Source organism: Syngnathoides biaculeatus, chromosome 8 (genome assembly GCF_019802595.1).
Source record: "Syngnathoides biaculeatus isolate LvHL_M chromosome 8, ASM1980259v1, whole genome shotgun sequence".
Lineage (NCBI taxonomy): Eukaryota > Metazoa > Chordata > Actinopteri > Syngnathiformes > Syngnathidae > Syngnathoides > Syngnathoides biaculeatus.
The window spans coordinates 28376921-28403161 of NC_084647.1; positions in this window are offsets into that span (position 1 = coordinate 28376921).

Below are 26241 nucleotides of genomic sequence, written 5' to 3' on the forward strand. Positions count from 1 at the left end.
TGGCTCAAAGCTGAACACTTTTGGACTCTCTGGTCACCTTTGGTTCGTAACCTCAGATCTTATGATATGGTAACTGATTGTATGCATTGCACTCTGTACTATGACAGATCAGGGGATGAGAGCTATAGCGAGGCATTTCAGGAAATTGAAAACAACATATGGAAATTGAACACGGTTGATTTGTTTGCAGTCAACCAGGTGTCGCCTTTCCGGTGTTCCTGACTCCTGAACAATTCAAATGGTATGGCGGATCCCTCGGATCCTTCCATGCCTTCTTGTCACCCACATGTCTCCTTGATGGTCTCGCCTCAGCATAGAGCGAAGGATCTCGGTCCGTTTGTCCTGGCATGCACGGCGGCCACTGATTGGCAAGATTTCTTTCACTCTCTATTGCTCTACTCCCTGTCACGTGATGCTTATTGGATTCAGTGTAACACATTTTTACCCACTTCTGTTTTGGACCACCAGCTTCTGTATAGGCACCATGGACGTGAAACAACGACAGCGATTTTGTTGGTCAACTTCTTGATTCCCCACATCGTTGTGGTCCATGGATCCCTCTGATGTTGGTCTCTGCAACGTATCACCTGTTGTGTTTCAGATGAAACCAGGACAAATATATGTTCCGCAATACTCTGTAAAAGAGGCTGGGATGATTGGCATTTCAGAAACAATTGATGGCTTTCTCAAAGCATGAGTTTTGTGTGAAATTCCTGGCTCTGATTTTAACACCGCCAATTACCTGTTGAAAAGAAAAACACTGGAAAGTTTCGCATGGTCCATGACCTGTAAGCAATTAATGCGGTCGTTTTTACCCTCACTTTGCCCGTCCCGAACCCACACTCAGCATTTTCCCAAATTACATCGGCCCACACTCTTTTCACTTGTATCGACTTGGCTAATGTGTTCTTTTGCTTCATCCTTCAATGAAGCAGTTTTTTTGTTTTCACTTAGAATGGTGTTTGCTACTGCTACCATCACCTGCCTCAAGGCTTTGTCCTTTCACCTGCACTCTTCAATGACTGTCTTTGTCAGTTGGTGTCTCCGCTTTGCCTCATGGGGTTCTCCTGGTGCAGTATGTGGATGGTCTCTTGCTGGCGGCTCCATCTGAAACTTCCTGTCTTGAGGCAACTAGTTATTTGCTTTCTCATTTGGCCTCTGTTGGACTCAAGTGTTCCAAGTCCAATCTCCAGATTTCCCAACCACAGGTTTCCTTTCTCCAACGTCAGATCTCATGCCATGGTACAGGAATGTCTCCCTCTCACAAGATGATATCCTCTATCACCCAAAACCAACAAATGTCAAAACCATGCTGGCCTTTCTCGGTCTTTCCAACTACTTCAGGCATCATGTTCCAAACTTTGCTGAACTCACTCACCCACTCCAACAGTAACATAGCTGATGGTCTGTTTGGAAGAGAACTGCATTGTTGTGTACAAAAAAACTACGGAAGAAAATTCACTCTGCACTGAACGGTTGGGTGAACCATCATGTATCATTTTAATTGTTCATCACTCAATGAAGTGTTGAATGCCACTCCAGGTTTTCATACAAATAAATCACCGATGTTCAATTGCCAAACATCGCATTCGACATTTTGAAATGAATCTGCATAAACCTCGTCGCCGCACCTGTCATAGTATAGAGTGGAGTGCATACGATCACAAACCATGTCACAAGGGCGAAGTTGTCAAATCCATGGCAGCCATAATGTCCAGTAGTTGGGTATCAGAATACTCATTCTCCGTAGAGCAGTGGAAAGTGTTTCCATCCGGAAACTGTAGAAAAAGTCCATCAGGGCTGTATTTGATAATTGGGACAGTCTTTGATGAGGAGATCCCTCCCCATTAAATTGACCGGGCAGTTGGGGGCATACACAAAAGAATGCATGAGAGTCTGTGAATAACATTGAATGGTAATAGCCGTGGTGTGAGTCAGGATAATTTCTTCACCCTTGAATCCAATAAGTGGGATGCCACCAGCCGTGAGGGAACATCCAGGAGCCAGAGGCGTGACTGTGGAGTGTTTCACCCCAGTGTCGACCATAAAAGGTATAACAGTTCCTCCTACTGTTAGGCTGATCATCGGTTTCTGCAAGCCGTGTCCATTGGACTCAGGGCCCCATCATTGCGGGTACTGGCCAGCAGTTGGCGGCAAATACCGCTGGTTCGGTGGCTGTATGTATTGGCCAGCAGGTGGAGGCAAATACTGCTGGTTCGGTGGTTGCATGTATTGGCCAGCAGGTGGCGCCAGTTGGATGGGTGGGGGAGCATGTGGTGGCTGTGGAGCCACAGGTGGAGCTCCAAATGGAGCTTGGTGACGATGGCCACCATGGCCCCGCTCACCATACTGTCTCCTGCCTCTTCCTCTGTTGGCCCAGTGTCAAGGAAGCTGCGATGCGCGGCAGTCACGAGGCCAATGTCCCATTTTTCCACAGCTGAAGCATGCTCCCCTGGAGTGGGGTCGGTCTCTCCAAGTGGCCTGCCATTCAATGTAGCGATGCGGTTCGTCGGTGGAGTTGCAAGAACAGAAATAGACACCCTGTGGAGTGACAGGGCCGGATTATGCACATGACACTCACCACTATTAGGCGCGTGAGGAGTTTGAAAGTGGACCTTGGAATCATTTTGTTTCTGTTAAGTTTGTAATTGTAACGTGGTCAATTGGGATTTAGCATTTTTACATTTTTCTACTTTTGTGTCAATTTCTTTGGTGTGTTTCCTCAAATAATATTTCAAATGAGTCAGCCATCTATCATGGGTGGCTCCAGGGAGATCGGGATTATGCCCCATCGAAAGTATTGTGTACCCCCTTTAATATAGAAGCACGGAAAATTTGAAAATATAGTGTGGTGGCAGTGGGCTGGTGCTCGGTTCGCTGAGGGAACTCAACCAAAGCACGGTCAATAAATGAATCAGCATTCTCATTGGATTTTGAAGCAAAGACCAGGTCAGACAGAACAATCTGCGGTGGATGCGTCACGCAATTATGATGATGTATCAAAACCTTCGGATTTTTCAATATTCTTAGCTAAATTATTTATGGCATTCAGCACCTCCCCTTTCTCGTCACTTCTAATACGTTCGGACTTGGACCGCACTCTCAATGTTTGCTGTGTTGTTTCATCTATGCGGCATTGGGCGTTACGGTCAGCGTCGCGCAATTGATTTAATAATCAGTCGTGCGGTATTTGAGGAATTTCTGCGTGTCCTGCGAGCACTACCTTAAATTTGGCAACATCATGCAAAAATTGTCATTTTCTTTATGGAGCAATAAATCATTAACAGTGTCTTGCATGTGATTAATAGAGGCGGTGACACCAGCCCAGAAAGCCACAGTAACATTATTGTGTGATGAGTCTGTGGCTGCTCGCGTTTGGGGAAGTGTGTCTCTCATTTCATCCCAATCACACAGCAACTCCACACTTATTACAGGACACATCAAATCGGATGCATTTTGCAACGTTTTGTACATTTGTAATACTGCGATTCCACTGCAGTAGAATAAGGTGGCGGAATGTCTGTGACTTCACACCGTAACGTGAGGAATTTTAAGACATCTAAGATTCTTCTGAAGAACGATGTTGCGTCTTACACCGCAAAATTAGGAATTACTGTTTCTATGATTCTCTAATAGAACGAAACCACCTCTATTCACAGTATAATGTATCTGGTGTGATTTGTCTCTGTCCCTGACAGTTTACTGTTTCTCTCTGTCCCCGACAGGTTTCTTTTTTCTCTCTGTCCCCGACAGTTTACTCCACATACATTAAGTAGTTTTTGGTTTGAGGAAATTGTGGTATCTCAGATTCCACAAGGGAACAACACCGCCTCTTAAGACAAAACAGGACAGAGTGAATTCGCCTTCTCTTTGTGCTAATTGCAACACTTAATGTATTGGTTATTTCTCTGTTTCCCTTTGTACTTATGCACTTTTATTCTCTTTACTTTCTGGCCATAAGATCACATTTCACAGCCTCTTATTCCATTTCAAACAATAGGAAGTGAAACGTTACCACACCCTGGCCGACAGACAGAAATTAGATTGAGAAGATAAATGTCTTCTTACCTTGTCAATTGTGGCACCAAAATTTCTGCCTGTTGCTCCAATGGATGGTTCAGAATCACGTCAGGGTCACCAATTGTTGGAAGGAGGCCCTTTTGGGGTCCTTCCGTGTGTTCGTCCAATTCCAGGTTGTCAGATTCCGCTGATCCACAGAACAAATTGGGAAAAATTAATCTCCATTTAAAGCGTCAAGCTTCCCCTCTACCCCAACTGCATATGCCGGGGGACGGGAGCTTCCTAAGCTGGTGTCAAGATGAATTCGTCAAGGTGAAATAACTGCCTTTAGTTTTGCAAAGCCAATCCGGTCTATCCTCACTTATTAGCCTTATTAGTAAAAGGATAACAATGTAATGCAGCCCTATGGGGGCACAAACCAGTGCAATCTGTAGGCCGGTCCCAAGCCCGGATAAATGCAGAGGGTTGCGTCAGGAAGGGCATCCGGCGTAAAAATTGTGCCAAACAAATATGAGCGTTCATCTAAAGAATCCCATACCGGATCGGTCGTGGCCCAGGTTAACAACGCCCGCCCCCGGCACTGCTAACCTGCAGGGCGTCGGTGGAAATTCAGCTACTGTGGGTCGAAGTCAAAGAAGAGGAGGAAACCGGATCCAGCGTCAGAAGAAAAAGAGGAATGCACAGAGCCTACAACTGAGTGTAGGGACTTTGAATGTTGGGACTATGACAGGAAAAGCTCAGGAGTTGGTTGACATGATGATTAGGAGAAAGGTTGATATTCTGTGCATCCAAGAGAGGAGGTGGAAAGGTAGTAAGGCTAGAAGTTTAGGAGCAGGGTTTAAATTATTCTACCACGGAGTACTTGGGAAGATAAATGTAGTGGGGGTTATTTTAAAGGAAGCGCTGGCTAAGAATGTCTTGGAGGTGAAAAGAGTATCAGGTGCAGTGATGAGACTAACATTTGAAATTGAGGTTGTTATGTATAATGTGGTTAGCGGCTACGCCCCACAGGTAGGATGTGACCTAGAGTTGAAAGAGAAATTCTGGAAGGAACTAGATGAAGTAGTTCTGAGCATCCCAGACAGCGAGAGAGTTGTGATTGGTGCAGATTGTAATGGACATATTGGTAAAGGAAACAGGGGCGATGAAGAAGTGATGGGTAAGTACGGCATCCAGGAAAGGAACTTTGAAGGGCAGATGGTGGTGGACTTTGCAAAAAGGATGGAGATGGCTGTCGTGAACACTTATTTCCAGAAGAGGGAGGAACATAAGTTACTGACTGTAAAGTAGTGGTAGGGGAGAGTGTAGCGTGACAGCATGGATGCTGAGGATGGAGCTCCCAGGCAAAAGAGAGAGAGGAGGACCAAAGAGAAGGTTTATGGATGTGGTGAGGGAAGACATGAGGGCAGTTGGGGTTAGAGAGGAAGATGCAGGAGATAGGCTAAGATGCCAAAAGATGACACGCTGTGGCGACCCCTAACGGGACAAGCCGAAAGGAAAAGAAGAAGAAGAAGTAAAAGGATAACAATGTACTCGCATTTACAGCAGCTTCATCTCTTATGAATCGATTACACTTGTCACTGACTCATTAAATTTAACAATCCTTGTTGGGATTGTACGGATTGTTTTTCATATTAAGACGGAGTTTATCAATGAGTTAATACTTAAAACGGAATTACAAGTAGGTGTTATTAACTTCATCGACAATCGATCATTAAAGGGGTTGTATGGTAAAAGATGAGACAACTCATTATAAGAATGACAACGATAGATGAAAGTGAAATTAAGGTATTTAATAAAATGATAATAATTGTTCAGATAACATTCATTACTCGACAGTTACTCCCACCACAAGTCTCAAAACAGCATCTAACTGATGTGACTAGACACCCAAGGCTGTTGAGTCTGCTGAGAAACATCTCCATTGTGGCTGGACACTCAGAGCAGGTTCCTGCAGAAAAAAACAACAACTTCGTCTTTGGCTAGTCACACAAGGCTGGAAACTGCTGAAAAAACACCTGGAACCGGGTATTAGCGCAGGTTGCTGTCCTAACATAACCTTTTCACTAATAATATAATAAATAAATAAATAAATATTATAATATAATAATAATCTTATTGCCTCGTATATTTAAAATACAGAATTAGGCCGGAGACTGCTGAAAAAACACCTGGAACTGGGTATTAGCCCAGGTTGCTGTCCTAACATAACCTTTTCACTAATAATATAATAAATAAATAAATGAATATTATAATATAATAATAATCTTATTGCCTCGTATATTTAAAATACAGAATTAGGCCGGAGACTGCTGAAAAAACACCTGGAACTGGGTATTAGCCCAGGTTGCTGTCCTAACATAACCTTTTCACTAATAATATAATAAATAAATAAATGAATATTATAATATAATAATAATCTTATTGCCTCATATATTTAAAATACAGAATTAGCTTTTTGGGCAATGTATCATCCGTGCTTTCATCCTCAGTCGGGCTGTGCCAAGGTGGAATTTTAACATTACACACCATCTCATCCTGCACTTTCTACTTTGGCTTTAGACCAGACCTTTTTTACTCCAAAAAAAAAAAAATCTCATCCAGTTTCACCACTTTTTCTTCTCTTGTTCACATACCCCAGTGTTTGTAATTATGAGTTTACCGCTTTAAAATGGTGGCGGTAAACTAGGAAGTAGGTACCATGTTAAAAAAAAAAAAAGACTTTAGACTGTAGTTCACTGCGCTGGATCTGTTTTCCTCTGCGCTGAGAGTGTGCGACAAGTACGCAAATGCTCAGTTGCGCAGCTTAGAGGGAACATTGGACGCCACCCTTTTCAGCCAGGTGCATGTCGACAGCGATGCGGTTCTGTAATGCCATGAGTGAGATTGCAGCTAATTGTTCTCTTATGGCACTAGAGCTAGCTTCCGTATAGTTACCTAGTTTCTGTACATTGTCATGTATGTAGTTGATTCTGTCAAGGTTTTTATTCGGGGTTACCCATAACAAGATGGAATCCCATCCTGCAGCAATCTGGTTAGCCAGCTTGTACTCACCGGATGCACCTCACGGGATGCCAATTTCATCAAAGTATGTTGGATCTCCATCTTTCCAAGAAGACCTTTGCCTTCAGGAGAAACCGAGGGGAAGTCCAAAGATGAATTGGGCCAATTGTATGTCCTCTGCTGTGGATGGAAACACAATCACAGGTAAGAGCAGTGATACCAGTCCACACATTCCTGATCTATTTATCAGTGCGTCAAACAACTTTTAACCACCACACCACCACCAGATATCGCTGCGTGGGAGCAATGGGACAGTTTGCAGATGGATATCACGACACCATGTTTTATTGAGACTTCCCACCTGAACACCTGTTCCTGTAAAGCTAACATAGGAGAAGTTACCCAATGCAACATTCGTAGAAAATTTCAGTTTATCATTTATTGCCTTAGTTGTTGGATAAACATGATTCCATTTCTAACAAGTGGTGTTAGGAGTTGTTTTAGTCATTACCTCCAGGGTACACTGTGGTGGGATTTCTGCTGACACATAGTAATGCTTTAGCGCCCATGCAGGCAATAAGAGAGGATCAACACGACGTTTTCAAGATATAGTACATATGACATGACCTATTGGATACATTGTTAATCTAGACCACCAGAATTCCCCTTTTCTTTCCTCCAATGTTTTTTTCATGTAGTTTGCCAAATTTGCCTTGTCATCGATCCCCCATTGTGTGGAAAATATCGGTAATTTGTATGGTCTCCCTAACAGTGTTTCAAATGGAGTGATACCTGTCGTGGTTGTAACGTTAATGTATAGTTTGACTAAATCTATACATTGTGTCTATGGTCTGTGTTTCTTCCATGCATTTCTTTAGTTTGTTCTTACAGTGAAGAAAAGATGTATTTGAACACCCTGCTATATTGAAAGTTCTCCCACTTAGAAATCATGGAGGGGTCTGAAATTTTAATCGTAGGTGCATGTCCACTGTGAGAGAAATAATCTAAAAAGAAAAATTCATAAATCACAATGTATGATTTTTTTTAACGATTTATTTGTGTGATACAGCTGCAAATAAGTATTTGAACACCTGAGAAAACCATTGTTAATATTTGGTAGAGTAGCCTTTGTTTGCAATTACAGAGGTCAAACATTTCCGGTAGTTGTTCACCAGGTTTGCACACATTGCAGGAGGGATTTTGGCCCACTCTTCCACACAGATCTTCTATAGATCAGACAGGTTTCTGGGCTGTCGCTGATAAACACGGAGTTTCAGCTCCCTCCAAAGATTTTCTATTGGATTTAGGTCTGGAGAATGGCTAGGCCATGCCAGAACCTTGATATGCTTCTTACGGAGCCACTCCTTGGTTTTCCTGTCTGTGTGCTTTCTGCGTCTCCCGACTCCTGCATTTGGGTCCTATCTCTGTTTCGATGGGTCGTGACAAACTGCTTCCTTTGCACAGTTGACATTGTAAATACACCTATCTATATAGATTTTACATCTTGCCCATCTTACAAGGAATAGTTCCTATAAACAGAAATGTCTTATTTTTTGTTCTTATTGTTATATTGTTCCTTGTTCTATGTTCTAAAAGTCGTACCAGGGCAGCACCAATTGCCGGAGAAAATTTCCTTAAAGCCGATTCTGATTCTGAACTCCACCATTGCGTCCACTTTCTGATCCTTTATAATAAAATAGATGCCCATTCTCAGGAGTAAACATAGCTTCATCTTTCTGAAGTACTTTGCCAAGGACTTCGAAAAAAAAATTGTGGTTAAAATTTCCTGACCGACCCTAAAAATCACCACATAATAAATGTGTCAGAGGTGTGGTTCTCCACGGCCCCGCGCATGACTTTGAAGCTACAGAAGCACAAAGTTAAGTCAGGTGTTTGACAGCAGCCGCGGGGGGCAGCGATATTGCCGTGTGCCACATCTTAGTGCACGCTGATTACGTTGTGAATTTAAACCTTGTTTTTCATGCCACGTGTTGTATCAGCTCGCGTAACTCGTCACCGCATGTCATTCCATGACTGAGCCATATCAAATCAAGTGACGTTTTCATCAGAATCGGCTTTATTTGCCATATGTGTAACAACACACAAGGAATTTGTCTTCTTTGGTAATTGAACTGTTATGACCAAATTTTGTAGTAGCTCTGCATGTGTCACTGATTCGCTGCTAAAATAAATTCTATAGAACATTTCTAAAGAATTTCTACAAAAACATTCTATAGAAATGCTATGGAACTTTAGGACCCAAATTTTATAGAAATTCTATAGAAATATTCAATAGAAATGCTATAGAACGTTAGGACCCAAGTTCTATAGAACTGTTCTAAAGATCCTGTTCTAAAGAACTGTGTTTTGAAGAAAGTTCTGCAGAACTGTTCTAAAGAACTGAACGTCAACATTGTATTCGTAAAGTGCATTAACGTGACAATCCCCCATACAATCAACATTGCCTTAGAACATAGAAACAACATTGCCATGCTACATGGAAATTCAGCCATTAAAACAAAGATTGAAATCTTTATTATGCAGTGTGAAACCAGTGTTTTTCAATCAAACTACAGACAATTACAAACAATTGGGTAATTCATCCCACAGTAATACATGTTTAGAACAAATAACTTTTTTCTTAAATTATGTTACAAACAAATTAAAATATAATATTCCACTATGTGAACTTTAACTATGTGTCTCTCATGTTTACTGTCCATCCGAGTTCCTCCCGTCCTGTTTCCTGCCACTGCCACCGCATCTGTCAGGCGCACATTTCGGGCATGATGTGGCCGCACTTCATACATCACTCAGGGTCCCCTCGTGGTTTCTCAAGACACATTCAGAGTTCAAAATTAAGAGACTTGGTTATTATTACGTCTGGCAAACACTATAACTATCAGTTAGGAATCTATCAAGCACAAGAATCCATATTTTGTTTATAGAAAGAGCATTGTTCAGAAGTCTGCAAACAGCACACAAAAGACTTTCAATTGTATGAATAAATGCAATATTGTTTGAAAGTTAAAACAAGAACAAAATCTTCACCTGATTCTCAACTGTATATTACTAGTAAAAAAAAGATACATTCTATACAATATATATAATATTCAATTACCTCTTCAGGATCCGTTTGATATTTTACTTGAGGGTTACCCATCCAACTTTCAACATTTGGAATTTCTGCAAATCAAAAAAAGGCAAAATTAGGAATTAGTTTGTTCTTAAAATTAAACTCAACAACTTTTTCCATACTTAATCATAGCAGTTCTGCAGAAGCAGAAGGGTCTTCCATCACCTTCTGTTCAAGGACATTGAAGTCGGCCAGATATTTTATCTGTACAATGTCAATGTCCTCTTCTTGTGCTGCCCTATGGTTTTGATGCCTGCCGGTGTCCCTTAACTTGAAAGAGAAATTCTGGAAGGAACTAGATGAAGTAGTTCTGAGCATCCCAAACAGCGAGAGAGTTGTTATTGGTGCAGATTGTAATGGACATATTGGAAAAGGAAACAGAGGCGATGAAGAAGTGATGGGTAAGTACGGCATCCAGGAAAGGAACTTTGAGGGACAGATGGTGGTGGACTTTGCAAAAAGGATGGAGATGGCTGTCGTGAACAATTATTTCCAGAAGAGGGAGGAACATAAGTTACTGACTGTAAAGTAGTGGTAGGGGAGAGTGTAGCGTGACAGCATAGGATGGTAGTGTGTAGGATGACTCTGGTGGTGGGTAGGAAGATTAAGAAGAGAAAGGTAGAGCAGAGAACCATGTGGTGGAAGTTGAGAAAGGAAGAATGTTGTGCGGCCTTTCGGAAAGAGGTAAGACAGGCTCTCGATGGACAGCAGAAGCTCCCGGAAGACTGGACAACGACAGCCAAGGTAAACAGAGAGATAGGCAGGAGAGTACTTGGTGTGTCTTTTGGTAGGAAAGGGGAGAAGGAGACTTGGTGGTGGAACCCCAAAATACAGGGAGTCATACAAGGAAAGAGATTAGCGAAGAAGAAGTGGGATACTGAGAGGACTGAGGAGAGGCGAAAGGAGTACATCGAGATGCGACGTAGGGCAAAGGTAGAGGTGGCAAAGGCTAAACAAGAGGCGTATGAAGACATGTACACCAGGTTGGACACGAAAGAAGGAGAAAAGGATCTCTACAGGTTGGCCAGACAGAGGGATAGAGATGGGAAGGATGTGCAGCAGGTAAGGGTGATTAAGGATAAAGATGGAAATGTGTTGACTGGTGCCAGTAGTGTGCTAAATAGATGGAAAGAATACTTTGAGAAGTTGATGAATGAAGAAAATGAGAGAGAAGGAAAAGTTGAAGAGGCAAGTGTGAAAGACCAGGAAGTGGCAATGATTAGTAAGGGGGAAGTCAGAAAGGCACTTCAAAGGATGAAAAATGGAAAGGCAGTTGGTCCTGATGACATACCGGTGGAGGTATGGAAGCAATTCGGAGAGATGGCTGTGGAGTTTTTGACCAACTTATTCAACAGAATGCTAGCGGGTGAAAAGCTGCCTAAAGAATGGAGGAAAAGTTTTCTAGTTCCCATTTTTAAGAACAAAGGGGATGTTCAGAGCTGTGGGTACTATAGAGGAATAAAGTTGATGAGCCACACAATGAAGTTATGGGAAAGAGTAGTGGAGGCTAGACTCAGGACAGGAGTAAGTATCTGCGAGCAACAGTATGGTTTCATGCCTAGAAAGTGTACCACAGATGCATTATTTGCCTTGAGGATGCTTGTGGAAAAGTACAGAGAAGGTCAGAAGGAGCTACATTGTTTCTTTGTGGATCTAGAGAAAGCCCATGACAGAGTACCAAGAGAGGAACTGTGGTACTGCATGCGTAAGTCTGGTGTGGCAGAGACGTATGTTAAAATAGGACAGGACATGTATGGTGGCAGCAGAACAATGGTGAGGTGTGCCATTGGTGTGACAGAGGAATTTAAGGTGGAGGTGGGACTGCATCAGGGATCAGCTCTGAGCCCCTTCCTGTTTCCAGTGGTAATGGATAGGCTGACAGATGAGGTTAGACTGGAATCCCCTTGGACCATGATGTTTGCAGATGATATTGTGATATGCAGTGAAAGCAGGGAGCATGCAGAGGAACAATTAGAAAGATGGAGACATGCACTGGAAAGGAGAGGAATGAAGATTAGCCGAAGTAAAACAGAATATATGTGCGTGAATGAGAAAAGTGGAGGGGGAAGAGTGAGGCTACAGGGAGAAGAGATAGCGAGGGTGGACGACTTCAAATATTTAGGGTCAACAATCCAGAGCAATGGTGAGTGTGGTAAGGAAGTGAAGAAACGGGTCCAAGCAGGTTGGAAAAGCTGGCGAAAGGTGTCTGGTGTGTTATATGACAGAAGAGTCTCTGCTAGGATGAAGGGCAAAGTTTACAAAATAGTGGTGAGGCCGGCCATGATGTATGGATTAGAGACGGTGGCACTGAAGAAACAACAGGAAGCAGAACTGGAGGTGGCAGAAATGAAGATGTTGAGGTTCTCCCTCGGAGTGAGCAGGTTGGATAGGATTATAAATGAGCTCATTGGAGGGACAGCCAAAGTTGGATTTTTTGCTGACAAGGTTCGAGAGAGCAGACTTCGATGGTTTGGACATGTTCAGAGGCGAGAGAGTGAGTATATTGGTGGTAGGGTGCTGAGGATGGAGCTGCCAGGCATAAGGGCAAGAGAAAGACCAAAGAGAAGATTTATGGATGTGGTGAGGGAAGACATGAGAGGAGTTGGGGTTAGAGAGGATGACGCAGGAGATAGGCTAAGATGGCAAAAGATGACACACTGTGGCGACCCCTAACGGGACAAGCCGAAAGGAAAAGAAGAAGAAGAAGGTGTCCCTTAACTCAGTAAGCAGCATCAGCCCTTTTTTTGGGAACCCAGAACAACAACATGTGCACAATGCAAAAGAACAAATATGACAAAAAGTTAAGAGACGAGTTATTTGTAGACATTTTTGGCTTACTTGCTTCTTACATAGGCCAACTCTCTTTGGAAGAATGGTAGAGGCTCATGTTTGGTGGTGGTGGATGATTCGGGGTTGATGGATTTCTTCTTATAAAGTGCTTTAAACAGAACATGTATTTACTTTCATGGTTTTACAGGGCAATTACAGCATTGGCATCACTTTCCGAATCCTCCACTTCAGGAGGTTTTTGGAGCTGGAAAGAAAATTAACCTTGATCTGCAATATCACATCACTGAAAAGTTGATAGATATAGTCAATACATAAATTTATTGAATTCTGGAGTCTTTGAAAAAACAAAACATCTCAAATTATACACTTATATAAAAAATACTACATCAATGAATGACACTGATGATATGCATACAGTGAGAGAATTAAATGAGACATGCCAATTTTGATTACACCATTGGCAACTGGGTAAAAATAGGTCAATATATTAATGTAAGTACCAAATTTTTCATTCCACACGGTCGCCACGCGCCACTCAGTTTAGGGACGAGCGGCGGACGATGCCCAGGGGCTCCAAGTTGGCATACTCGGACTTAGTGACTGCTAGCTTCTTGGGGTCGAGTCATCGGGCTCTACCGCGAATCGGGGGGGCCTTGGTCTTGATGTGGTGCTCGACCCCATGTTTAGTTGCGATAGAGGAGAAAGTGAGCCATGTCAAGCCGGGGAACTCACCAATTGAGAGTGAACTGGAGAGACTGCCATAAGTCACCTCATTGCGGACCCAGGCAACCGAGGAGAAAGTCAGTGCGTCCACCAGATGGCCCTTCTTAACGTCCACCAGCAGCCCGTGGGTGGAGAAATATGTTAGAACTAAATATGTTAGTACAGGACATGTATGAGGGCAGCAGAACAGTGGTGAGGTGTGCTGTAGGTGTGGCAGAAGAATTTAAGGTGGAGGTGAGACTGCATTAGGGATCAGCTCTGAGTCCCTTCCTGTTTGCTATGGTAATGGATAGGCTGACAGATGCGGTTAGACTGGAATCCCCTTAGACCATGATGTTCGCAGATGACAGTGTGATCTGCACTTATACCACGGAGCAGGTGGAGTAACAATTAGAAAGATGGAGGCATGCACTGTAAAGGAGAGGAATGAAGATCAGCCGAAGTAAAACAGAATTCATATGGGTGAATGACAGAGGTGGAGGAGGAAGCATGAGGCTCCAGGGACAAGAGATAGCAAAGCTGGACGACTTCAAATACTTGGAGTCAACAATCCAGAGCAATGGTGAATATGGTGGGGAAGTTAAGAAACGTGTCCCTGTGGGTTGCAACACCTGCCGAAAGGTGTCTGGTGTGTTATGTGACAGAAGAGTCTCTGGTAGGACGAAGGGCAAAGTTTACAAAACAGTGGTGAGGCCGGCCATCATGTACGGATTAGAGACGGTGGCACTGAAGAAACAACAGGAAGCAGAACTGGAGGTGGCAGAAATGAAGATGTTGAGGTTCTCGCTCGGAGTGAGCAGGTTGGAGAGGATTAGAAAAGAGCTCATTAGAGGGACAGTCAAAGTTGGATGTTTTGGAGATAAGGTTCGAGAGAGAAGACTTCAATGGTTTAGACATGTTCAGAGGTGAGAGAGTAAGTATATTGGTAGAAGGGTGCTCAGGATGGAGCTGCCAGGCAAAAGAGTGAGAGGAAAACCAAAGAGAAGGTTCATGGATATTTTGAAGGAAGACATGAGAAGAGTGGGTATAAGAGAGGAAGATGCAGGAGATGCTTAACATAGAAATGTAAATGGGGTGGATGGTTCTGTGTACTGGACCGAAATGGGTCTTTGAGCTGTAGAAGTTTCCAAATGTGAACAAACTTTGTATTTTTTTATATCCACAGGTGTGCATGCAAATGCTTTATACCCCTGGAAATAACAGAAGAAAGTTTTTGTTGCCATGAGAGTCAATATTCACCAGAAAATGGCAGATTATCCAGACCATCTGGTGCAGTGCACCCAGGATTTATTGCCAGCTGTCTGAACCGATCGGTACTTGAGGTTGCCTATCTCCAATTGAGGCAACAGTATTGGCAGCGACTGAATTTTCCATAACACGAATCAGGGCTATTTAAAAAAAATTATTAATATTAATATTTCTCCAAATCAGCCCAGCTTTTTTGCCATTTAAATACATATTTTCCAAAATAAATAATTAAATTAAAAAAAAGATGTATTATTATCGTTCATGGCAAAAGCAGCATTTGTCCAATCATTACTTGTTCAAACAAAGTCCCATTCTGGAAAATTGTCATTTGAGTTTTCTTGGCGCCACGGTGGATCAGCTGGAATGCTTTGGCCTCACAGTTCTGAGGTCCCGTGTTCAATCCCAGACCTGTCTGTGTGGAATTTGCATGTTCTCCCCATGCCTGAGTGGATTTTCTCTTGGCACTCCGGTTTCCTCCCACATCCCAAAAACATGCAACATTAATTGGACACTCTAAATTGGCCCTAGGTGTGATTGTGAGTGCGGCTCTTTGTCTCGATCCGCCCTGCGATTGGCTGGCAACCAGTTCAGGGTAGACCCCGCCTCCTGCTCGTTGACAGCTGGAGTAGGCTCCAGCACTCCCCGTGACCCTTGTGAGGATAAGCAGCCAAGAAAATGGATAGATGGTATATTTTCTCATTTTCAGATTTATACTGCTTATAGACAGTTTGGAGATGGTGTGGGGAATTGCAGGTAGAAATAATCGCGTGCCACTTCAATCCTCCTGTCTAAAATTTGTGACAGATGGGCAAGAGTACACAGGATTTAAATCATTAATTTTTTCAAATAGCATTTTTATTTAACTGTATGCTTACATTGTGTATAAATATGTTTCATAACATTTGCACGGAATGCTTATTTGGTCTTTGAATGAGCATCTTGAGGCCAAATGAGGTTGAAATACATGTTGCAGTATCCTCTCTGCTGTCGGACAGATACAGTGAAGAAAATAAGTATGTGAACACCTTGCTATATTGCAAGTTCTCCCACTTAGAAATCATGGAGGGGTCTGAAATTTACATCGTAGGTGCATGTCCACTGAGAGAGAGACAATCTGAAAAAAAAAAAATCCAGAAATCACAATTTATGATTTTTTTAATGATTGAATTGTGTGCTACAGCTGCAAATAAGTATTTGAACATCTGTTTATCAGCTAGAATTCTGACCCTCAAAGACCTATTAATCCGCCTTTAAAAGTCCACCTCCACTCCATGTATTATCCTGAATCAGATGCACCTGTGTGAGGTCGTTAGCTGCATTGGTCTCTATGTCCACCCCATACAATCTGTAAGACTCAAACTTGTAACATGGCCAAGACCAAAGAGCTGTCCAAAGACCTGGTGTAAAATTGTACAACTCCACACGGCTGGAAAGGGCGATGGAGAAATTGCCAACCAGTTTGGTGAAAAAAGGTCCACTGTTGGACAATCATTAGAAAATGGAAGAAGCTAAACATGACGGTCAATCTCAATCGGAGTGGAGCCCCATGCAAGATATCACCCCGTGGGATCTCACTGATCCTTAAAAAGGTGAGGAATTAGCACAGTACTACATGACAGGACTTGCTCAATGACCCGAAAAGAGCTGGGACCACCGTTTTCAAGGTGACTGTTGGTAATACACGCATGGCACGGAAGGTTCCCCTGCTTAAACCAGCACATGTCAAGCCCCGTCTTGAGTCTGTCAATGATCATTTGGACAATAAAGAGGAGTCATGGGAGAAAGGAGTGCAAGATATCACCTCGTGGGGTCTCAATGATCCTTAAAAAGGTGAGGAATCAGTACAGTACTACATGACAGGACTTGCTCAATGACCCGAAAAGAGCTGGGACCACCGTTTTCAAGGTGACTGTTGGTAATACACGCATGGCATGGAAGGTTCCCCTGCTTAAACCAGCACATGTCAAGCTGGATAGGTAGCGGTGCACCAACAAGCAGTCGTTATTGTTACAGTCAGAGTTTGTCTTTTCTCGTGTCAGTAACATTACGAGACTGTGATGGATGAACACAGGACTGATTTAATGACAGCTGTGTCGTACTGCCTCAGCAGCTCCTGTGGAAGGCCGTGCTTCCTGAGAAGGAAGTACAACCTCGAGTGTGCCTTTTTGAAGCGCGAGCTAATGTTGGTCTCCAAAAAAGATGATCAAAAATGTTATTTCCGGTAATGATGCTGATTATGTCTTTTGACAGTTGATTTTGACTGGCATGGAAATGATTATGTCCATGATAGAGACAAGATTGCTGAATGAACTCTGATCCATCACCATCTTAAATGTCTCCAACTTCAATGCCTTGGTGTCACCAGCCTTCTTAACAAGTCTGGTAATCTGTTTGGTGTTGCTGTTATTGCTGCTCTCTAGCAGACTACAGTGAAGTACATGGCACTTGCAACCACAGACTGGTTGGATCTCTATTTTCCAGTACCATTAAAGGATTTTAAGTGTGTGAAGAGGGAGCTATAAACATTTGAACAATAAATGGTTGAACAAAACCCTAAAAAGCAAAGCAAATGTATTTGTACATAGCGCATTTCATACACAGACACATTTCTGAGGCTGTTTATTTTTAAATTAATCGAACCAGCCTTTTTATAGTCAAAAAACCTCAACCTCGAGTGTGAGAGAAACAATGCAGGGTCCAACAAGGTGAAAAATTCCCTGTCCTGCAGGACATCCCCGTAGGTCCCCGCGGTGCCCGCGCCATATGCTGCACAAAGTGGTTTCCTCCTGGTGTGTCCCAAAGAGGAGTACCAGCAGCATTACCACCTCTCGGGTGCCACGGAGGAAGCTTTCGCTGGCCTACAACACTGAGGTAGTACAGTAATATAACTACATAATCAAAAATGCTATTGCTTCAAAAACAACAACAAAAAAAAAAACGTTATCACAAACACAAGACTAAGATACAGTACATATGCAGCTGGTCAAAAGTGTGGACGAGACGTCGACAACAACGAAATGGGGAAGAACAAGGGAAGTTCCCAATCGAGCTCTCATTGGTCGATGTCTTGCCAGCAACCAAACAAATGTTTTTTTTTTTTACTTTATTGTTCCACATGTTGCGCTGGAGATATGCTTTGTATCAATCCGTGTGTTATCAATCTGCCTCACGTAAATATAGGACCTAATATAGGACTGATCTAGGCTTTTTTTTGGGGGGGGGAGTGAAAGAAAAAACGTGATGCACTGTATCTGTGATAGGGGATCCGCGAAGTAGAGACAGATTCTTCTTTTCCTTTCGGCTTGTCCTGTTAGGGGTCGCCACAGCGTGTCATCTTTTGCCATCTGAGCCTATCTCCTGCATCTTCCTCTCTAACCCCAACTCCCCTCATGTCTTCCCTCACCACATCCATAAACCTTCCCTTTGGTCTTCCTCTCGCCCTTTTGCCTGGCAGCTCCATCCTCAGCACCCTACCACCAATATATTCACTCTCTCGCCTCTGAACATGTCCAAACCATCGAAGTCTGCTCTCTCAAACCCTGTCAGCAAAACATCCAACTTTGGCTGTCCCTCTAATGAGCTCATTTCTAATACTATCCAACCTGCTCACTCCGAGCGAGAACCTCAACATCTTCATTTCTGCCACCTCCAGTTCTGCTTCCTGTTGTTTCTTCAGTGCCACCGTCTCTAATCTGTACATCATGGCCGGCCTCAACACTGTGTTATAAACTTTGCCCTTCATCCTAGCAGAGACTCTTCTGTCATATAACACACCAGACACCTTTCGCCAGCTGTTCCAACCTGCTTGGACCCGTTTCTTCACTTCCTTACCACACTCACCATTGCTCTGGATTGTTGACCCTAAATATTTGAACTCGTCCACCCTCGCTATCTCTTCTCCCTGTAGCCTCACTCTTCCCCCTCCACTTTTCTCATTCACGCACGTATATTCTGTTTTACTTCGGCTAATCTTCATTCCTCTCCTTTCCAGTGCATGTCTCCATCTTTCTAATTGTTCCTCTGCATGCTCCCTGCTTTTACTGCATATCACAATATCATCTGCGAACATTATGGTCCAAGGGGATTCCAGTCTAACCTCATCTGTCAGCCTATCCATTACCACTGGAAACAGGAAGGGGCTCAGAGCTGATCCCTGATGCAGTCCCACCTCCACCTTAAATTCCTCTGTCACACCAAAGGCACACCTCACCATTGTTCTGCTGCCATCATACATGTCCTGTACTATTTTAACATACTTCTCTGCCACACCAGACTTACGCATGCAGTACCACAGTTCCTCTCTTGGTCCTCTGTCATGGGCTTTCTCTAGATCCACAAAGACACAATGTAGCTCCTTCTGACCTTCTCTGTACTTTTCCACTTGCATCCACAAGGCAAATATTGCATCTGTGGTACTCTTTCTAGGCATGAAACCATACTGTTGCTCGCAGATACTTACTTCTGTCCTGAGTCTTGCCTCCACTACTCTTTCCCATAACTTCATTGTGTGGCTCATCAACTTTATTCCTCTATAGTTCCCACAGCTCTGAACATCCCCTTTGTTCTTAAAAATTGGAAGTACAACACTTTTCCTCCATTCTTTAGGCATCTTTTCGCCCGCTAGTATTCTGTTGAATAAGTTGGTCAAAAACTCCACAGCCATCTCTCCAAATTGCTTCCATACCTCAACCGGTATGTCATCAGGACCACCTACCTTTCCATTTTTCATCCTTTGTAGTGCCTTTCTGACTTCCCCCTTACTAATCATTGCCACTTCCTGGTCCTTCACACTTGCCTCTTCAACTCTTCCTTCTCTCTCATTTTCTTCATTCATCAACTTCTCAAAGTATTCTTTCCATCTATTTAGCACACTACTGGCACCAGTCAACACATTTCCATCTCTATCCTTAATCACCCTTACCTGCTGCACATCCTTCCCATCTCTATCCCTCTGTCTGGCCAACCTGTACAGATCCTTTTCTCCTTCTTTCGTGTCCAACCTGGTGTACATGTCTTCATACGCCTCTTGTTTAGACTTTGCCACCTCTACCTTTGCCCTACGTCGCATCTCGATGTACTCCTTTCGCCTCTCCTCAGTCCTCTCAGTGTATCCCACTTCTTCTTCGCTAATCTCTTTCCTTGTATGACTCCCTGTATTTTGGGGTTCCACCACCAAGTCTCCTTCTCACCTTTCCTACCAAAAGACACACCAAGTACTCTCCTGCCTATCTCTCTGATTACCTTGGCTGTCGTTGTCCAGTCTTCCGGGAGCTTCTGCTGTCCATCGACAGCCTGTCTTACCTCTTTCCGAAAGGCCGCACAACATTCTTCCTTTCTCAACTTCCACCACATGGTTCTCTGCTCTACCTTTGTCTTCTTAATCTTCCTACCCACCACCAGAGTCATCCTACACACTACCATCCTATGCTGTCGAGCTACACTCTCCCCTACCTACTTTAGTAGTGGTAGTCAGTAACCTTCAGATTACATCGTCTGCACAAAATATAATCCACCTGCGTGCTTCTACCTCCGCTCTTGTAGGTCACTATATGTTCCTCCCTCTACTGGAAATAAGTGTTCACTACAGCCATCTCCATCCTTTTTGTCCACCACCATCTGTCCCTCAAAGTTCCTTTCCTGGATGCCGTACTTACCCATCACTTCTTCATCACCCCTGTTTCCTTTTCCAATATGTCTATTACATTCTGCACCAATCACAACTCTCTCGCTGTCTGGGATGGTCAGAACTACTTCCTCTAGTTCCTTCCAGAATTTCTCTTTCAACTCTTGGTCACATCCTACCTGTGGGGCATAGCCGCTACATAACACCCTCAATTTCCAATTTTAGTCTCATCACTCGATCTGATACCAGCCAGCTCTTCCTTGAAAATAACCCTACTCCATTTCTCTTCCCATCTACTCCGTGGTAGAATAATTTAAACCCTGCTCCTAAACTTCTAGCCTTACTATCTTTCCACCTGCTCTCTTGGATGCACAGAATATCAACCTTTCTCCTAATCATCATGTCAACCAACTCCTGAGCTTTTCCTGTCATAGTCCCAACATTCAAAGTCCCTACACTCAGTTGTAGGCTCTGTGCATTCCTCTTTTTCTTCTGACGATGGATCCGGTTTCCTCCTCTTCTTTGTCTTCGACCCAGAGTCGCTGTATTTCCACCGATGCCCTGCAGGTTAGCAGTGCCGGGGGTGGGCGTTGTTAACCCGGGCCACGACTGATCTGGTATGGGATTCTTTAGATGAACGCTCATATTTGTTTGGCACAGTTTTTACGCCTGATGCCCTTCCTGACGCAACCCTCTGCGTTTATCTGGGCTTGGGACCGGCCTACAGATTGCACTGGTTTGTGCCCCCATCGGGCTGCATTGAAGTAGAAACGGATTACTGTACCTCAATTGAACTGTAATCATCTGGAGACAGTCCTAAATATAACTGTGTCATCTGCATAACTATGGTCGAATAAAATTTTTGCAGAATTTGACCCAAGGGTAGCATATACAAGCTGAACAGGAGGGATCAAAGAACTGACCCTTGAGGGACCCAATAGGTCATTGCCATTTGTTAAGATTGAGCACTTCCAATGGTTACAAAGTAGCTCCTTCCTCCATGTAGGACCTAAACCATTTTATGGCCATTCTAATTTGTCCTACCCACGTTTCCAACTTGTATATGATGATCTACCGTGTCAAAAGCTGCGCTGAGATCCAATAATACCAAAATTGACACCTTTTCAGAGCATGTCTTGGACACTTGGGTTAAGAGAGGGGCGGAGCTGTCAACTGATCACCACTTGGTGGTGAGTTGGCTTCGATGGTGGGGGAAGATGCCAGTCTGATCTGGCAGGCCCAAACGTATTGTGAGGGTCTGACCTCCTCAATTCCACCAACACACTTTCCCATGAGGAAGTCGAGTCTGGATTCTCTGAGGCAGGCTCTTCTATCTCTGGGGTTGAGGTCACCGAGGTGGTTAAAAAGCTCCTTGGTGGCAGGTCCCCGGAGGTGGATGAGATTTGCCCAGAGTTCCAAAAGGCTCTGGATGTTGTGGGGCTGTCCTGGTTTACACGCATCTGCAACATCGCATGGACATCGGGGACAGTGCCTCTGGATTGGCAGACTGGAGTGGTGGTCCCCCTTTTTAAGGAGGGGGACTGAAGGGTGTGTTCCAACTATAAGGGGATCACACTCCTCAATCTCCCTGGTAAGGTCTATTAGGGGGTGCTGGAGAGGAGGGTCCATCAGGAAGTTGAATCTCGGATTCAGGAGGAACAATGTAGTTTTCGTGCGTGGAACTGTGGACCAGCTCAACACTTGGCAGGATCCTCGAGGGTGCATGGGAGTGCGCCCAACAAGTCTACATGTGTTTTGTGGCCTTCGACCCTGTCCTTTGGGGAGTCTTGTGGGGGGTTCTTCGGGAGTATGGGGTTCGGGACCCCCTGACACGTGTTGTTCGGTCCCTGTATGACCGCTGCCAGAGTTTGGTCCGCATTCCCGGCAATAAGTCGGATTTGTTTCCAGTGAGAGAGACTCCACCAAGGCTGCCCTTTGTCACCGATTTTTTTTCACAAATTTTATGGACAGAATCTCAATGTGCAGCCGAGGCATAGAGGGTGTCCGGTTTTGTCTCCTCAGCATCGCATCTCTGCTCTTTGCAGATGATGTTGTTCTGTTGGCTTCATCAACCCGTGATCTCCAATGCTCACTGAAGCGGTTCTCAGCTCAGTGTGAAGTGGCTGGGATGATAATCTGCACCTGCAAATCAGAGACCATGGTCCTCAGTCGGTAAACGGTGGTGTGTCCTCTGCGATCCTGCCCTCAGTGGAGGAGTTCAAGTATCTTGGGGTCTGGTTCACGAGTGAGGGAAGAATGAAGCAGGAGATCAACAGACGAATCGGTGCACGTCTGCAGTGATGTGGACTTTGTATCGATCTGTTGGAGTGAAGAGGGAGCTAAGTCAAAAGGCGAAGCTCTCAATTTACCAGTCGTTCCTACCCTCACTGATGGGTACAAGCTGTGGGTCTAGAAAAGAGTTTCCTCCACAGGGTGTCCAGGCTCTCCCTTTGAGATTGTGTGAGATGCTCAGTCATCCGGGAGTAGCTCAGTGTCGAGCCGGTGCTCCTCCGCATTGAGAGGAGCCAGTTGAAGTGGCTAGGGCATCTGATCTGGATGCCTCCCGAACCGAAGGTAATCTGGGCATGTCCCACCGGAAAGAGACACCGGAGGCGGCCCAGGACACGCTGGAGAGACTTTGTCTCTCGGCTGGCCTGGTGGAGGAAACTCATTTCAGCCGCTTTTATCTTGTTGGATCTTGTTCTTTCGGTCATGACCCCCACAGCAGATGTCCATAGGTGAGGGTAAGAACATAGATTGGTAAATTGAGAGCTTTGCCTTTCGGCTTAGCTCCCTCTTTACCATAACGGACCTATACAAAGTCACTGCAGACGCTGCACCGATCCGTCTGTCAATCTCCCGCTCCATTCTTCCCTCAGTCATGAACAAGACCCCAAGATACTTGAACTCGTCCACTTGGGGAAGGATCTCATCACCAACCTGGAGAGGGCACGCCACCCTTTTCCGATTGAGGACCATAGTCTCAGATTTGGAGGTGCTGATACTCATCCCAGCTGCTTCACATTCTTCTGCGAATCGCTCCAGTGAAAGAGATCATGACTGGATGAAGCTGACAAAACCACATCATCTGGAAAGAGCAGGGATACGGTGTTGAGGCTACCAAACCGGACAACCTCTACGTCTCTCGCCTGCGCCAAGAAATTCTGTCCCTAAAAGTTATGAACAAAATCAATGACAAAGGGTAGCCTTGGCAGAGTCGAACTATTAGGGGAAACGAGTCTGACTTATTGCCGGTAATGTGGACCAAACTCTGACAGCGGTCGTACAGGGACCGAACAGCTCATATCAGTGGATTCGGTACCCCATACTCCCAAAGAACCCCCCACAGGACTACCCGAGTGACACGATCAAATGCCTTCTCCAAGTCCATAAAACACATGCACACTGGTTGGGCGAACTCCTATGCACCCTCGAGGATCCTGCCGAGGGTGTAGAGCTGGTCCAATGTTGCACGGCCAGGACAAAAACCACATTGCTCCTCCTGAATCCGAGACTCGACCACCTGGCGGACTCACCTCTCCAGTACCCCTGAGTAGACCTTACCAGGGACGCTGAGGAGTGTGATCCCTCTAAAGTTGGAACACACCCTCAGGTCACCCTTTTTGAAAGGGGGGACCACCCACCCCAGTCTGCCAATCCAGAGGCACTGTCCCCGATGTCCACACGATGTTGCAGAGGCGTGTCAACCAGGACAGCCCCACAACATCCAGAGCCTTTAGGAACTCCGGGCCAATCTCGTCCACCCCCAGGGCCCTGCCACCAAGGAGCTTTTTAATCACCTCTGTGACCTCAACCCCAGAGATAGATGAGCCCTCCTTAGAGCACCCAGACTCAGCTTCCTCGTAGGAAGGCGTGTTAGCGGAATTGAGGAGGTCTTCGAAGTATTCTCCCCACTGACTCACAAGATCCCGAGTTGATGTCAGCAGTGCTCCATCCCTACTATATACAGTGTTGATGCTCCACTGCTTCCCTCTCCTAAGATGGCAGACGGTGGACCAGAATTTCCTCAAAGCCATCCTGAAGTCATTCTCCATGGCCAGTCAGGATCCATCCCCCTACCTGCAGGCAGAGAGAGGCTAGCCTCTCATCCACTGGGGTAAACCCCAATGTACAGGCCCTGAGCTGGGGGGCAATAACTTTTCAATATATATAAATTTAAATCTTGCCACAAGTCATTTAGAAATTTTGGGGGTTTGCTTGAATAAAATGCCTTCTGTTCAGCATCCCATATAGAATCCCTTTAAAATGAACAGTAATTTTGAAAAAAAATATCTTAAAATTATTTTAAAAAACCTTATGATTACAATTCTCGTTGGGACAAAATAAGTATTTGGACACACTGCTATACTGCAACTTCTCCCACTTAGAAATCATGGAGGGTTCTGAAATTTCCATCGTAGGTGCATGTCCACTGTGAGAGAGATAATCTAAAAAGAAAAATCCAGAAATCACAATGTATGATTTTTTTTAACGATTTGTGTGATACATCTGAAAATAAATATTTGAACACCTGTCTATCAGCTAGAAGACCCTCAAAGACTTGCTAGTCCACTTTTAAAAGTCCACATCCACTCCATGTATTATCATGAATCAGATGCACCTGTGTGAGGTCGTGAGCTGCATAAAGACACCTGTCCACCCCATACAATCAGTAAGACTCAAACTTGTAACATGGCCAATACCAAAGAGCTGTCCAAAGACACCAGAGACAAAATTGTACAACTCCACATGACGAGAAAGGGCTACGGAGAAATCAGTCATGGTTTGAAATCATGCATTGTACGGAAGGTTCCCTGCTTAAACCAGCACATGTCTCAAGTTTGCCACTGATCATTGGGATGATACAGAGGAGTCATGAGAGAAGGTTTTGTGGTCACATGAGACAAAAATGGAACTTTTTGGTCATAATTCCACTAAACATGTTTGGAGGAAGACGAATGATGAGATCCATCCCAAGAACACCAGCCCTACTGTGAAGCATGGGGGAGGTAGCATCATGCTTTGGGGGTTTTTCTGCACATGGGACAGGACGACTGCACTATATTCAGGAGAGGATGAGCGCAGCCATGTATTGTGAGATTTTGGGGAACAACCTCTTTCCCTCAGTCAGAGCATTGAAGATGGGTGGTGGCTGGGTCTTTCAACATGACAATGACCCGAAGCACCAGGAAACCAAGGAGTGGCTCCGTAAGAAGCATATCAATGTTCTGGTGTGGCCTAGACAGTCTCCAGACCTAAACCCAATCGAAAATCTTTGGAGGGTGCTGAAACTCTGTGTTTTTCCAGTAACAGCCCAGAAACCTGTCTGATCTAGAGAAGATCTGTGTGGAGGAGTGGGCCAAAGTCCCTCCTGCAGTGTCTGCAAACCTGGTGAACAACTACAGGAAACGTTTGACCTGTGTAATTGCAAACAAAGGCTACTGTACCAAATATTAACATTGGTTTTCTCAGGAATTCAAATTCTTATTTGCAGCTGTACCACACAAATAAATCGTTAAAAAAATAATTCATTATGATTTCTCGATATTTCTTTTTAGATTATCTCGCTCACAGTGGACATGCACCTACGAGGAAAATTTCAGACCCCTCCATAATTTTTCAGTGGTAGAATTTACAATTTAGCAGGTTGTTAAAATACTTATTTTCTTCATTGTATTTGTGTTTTCATTTTAGAACT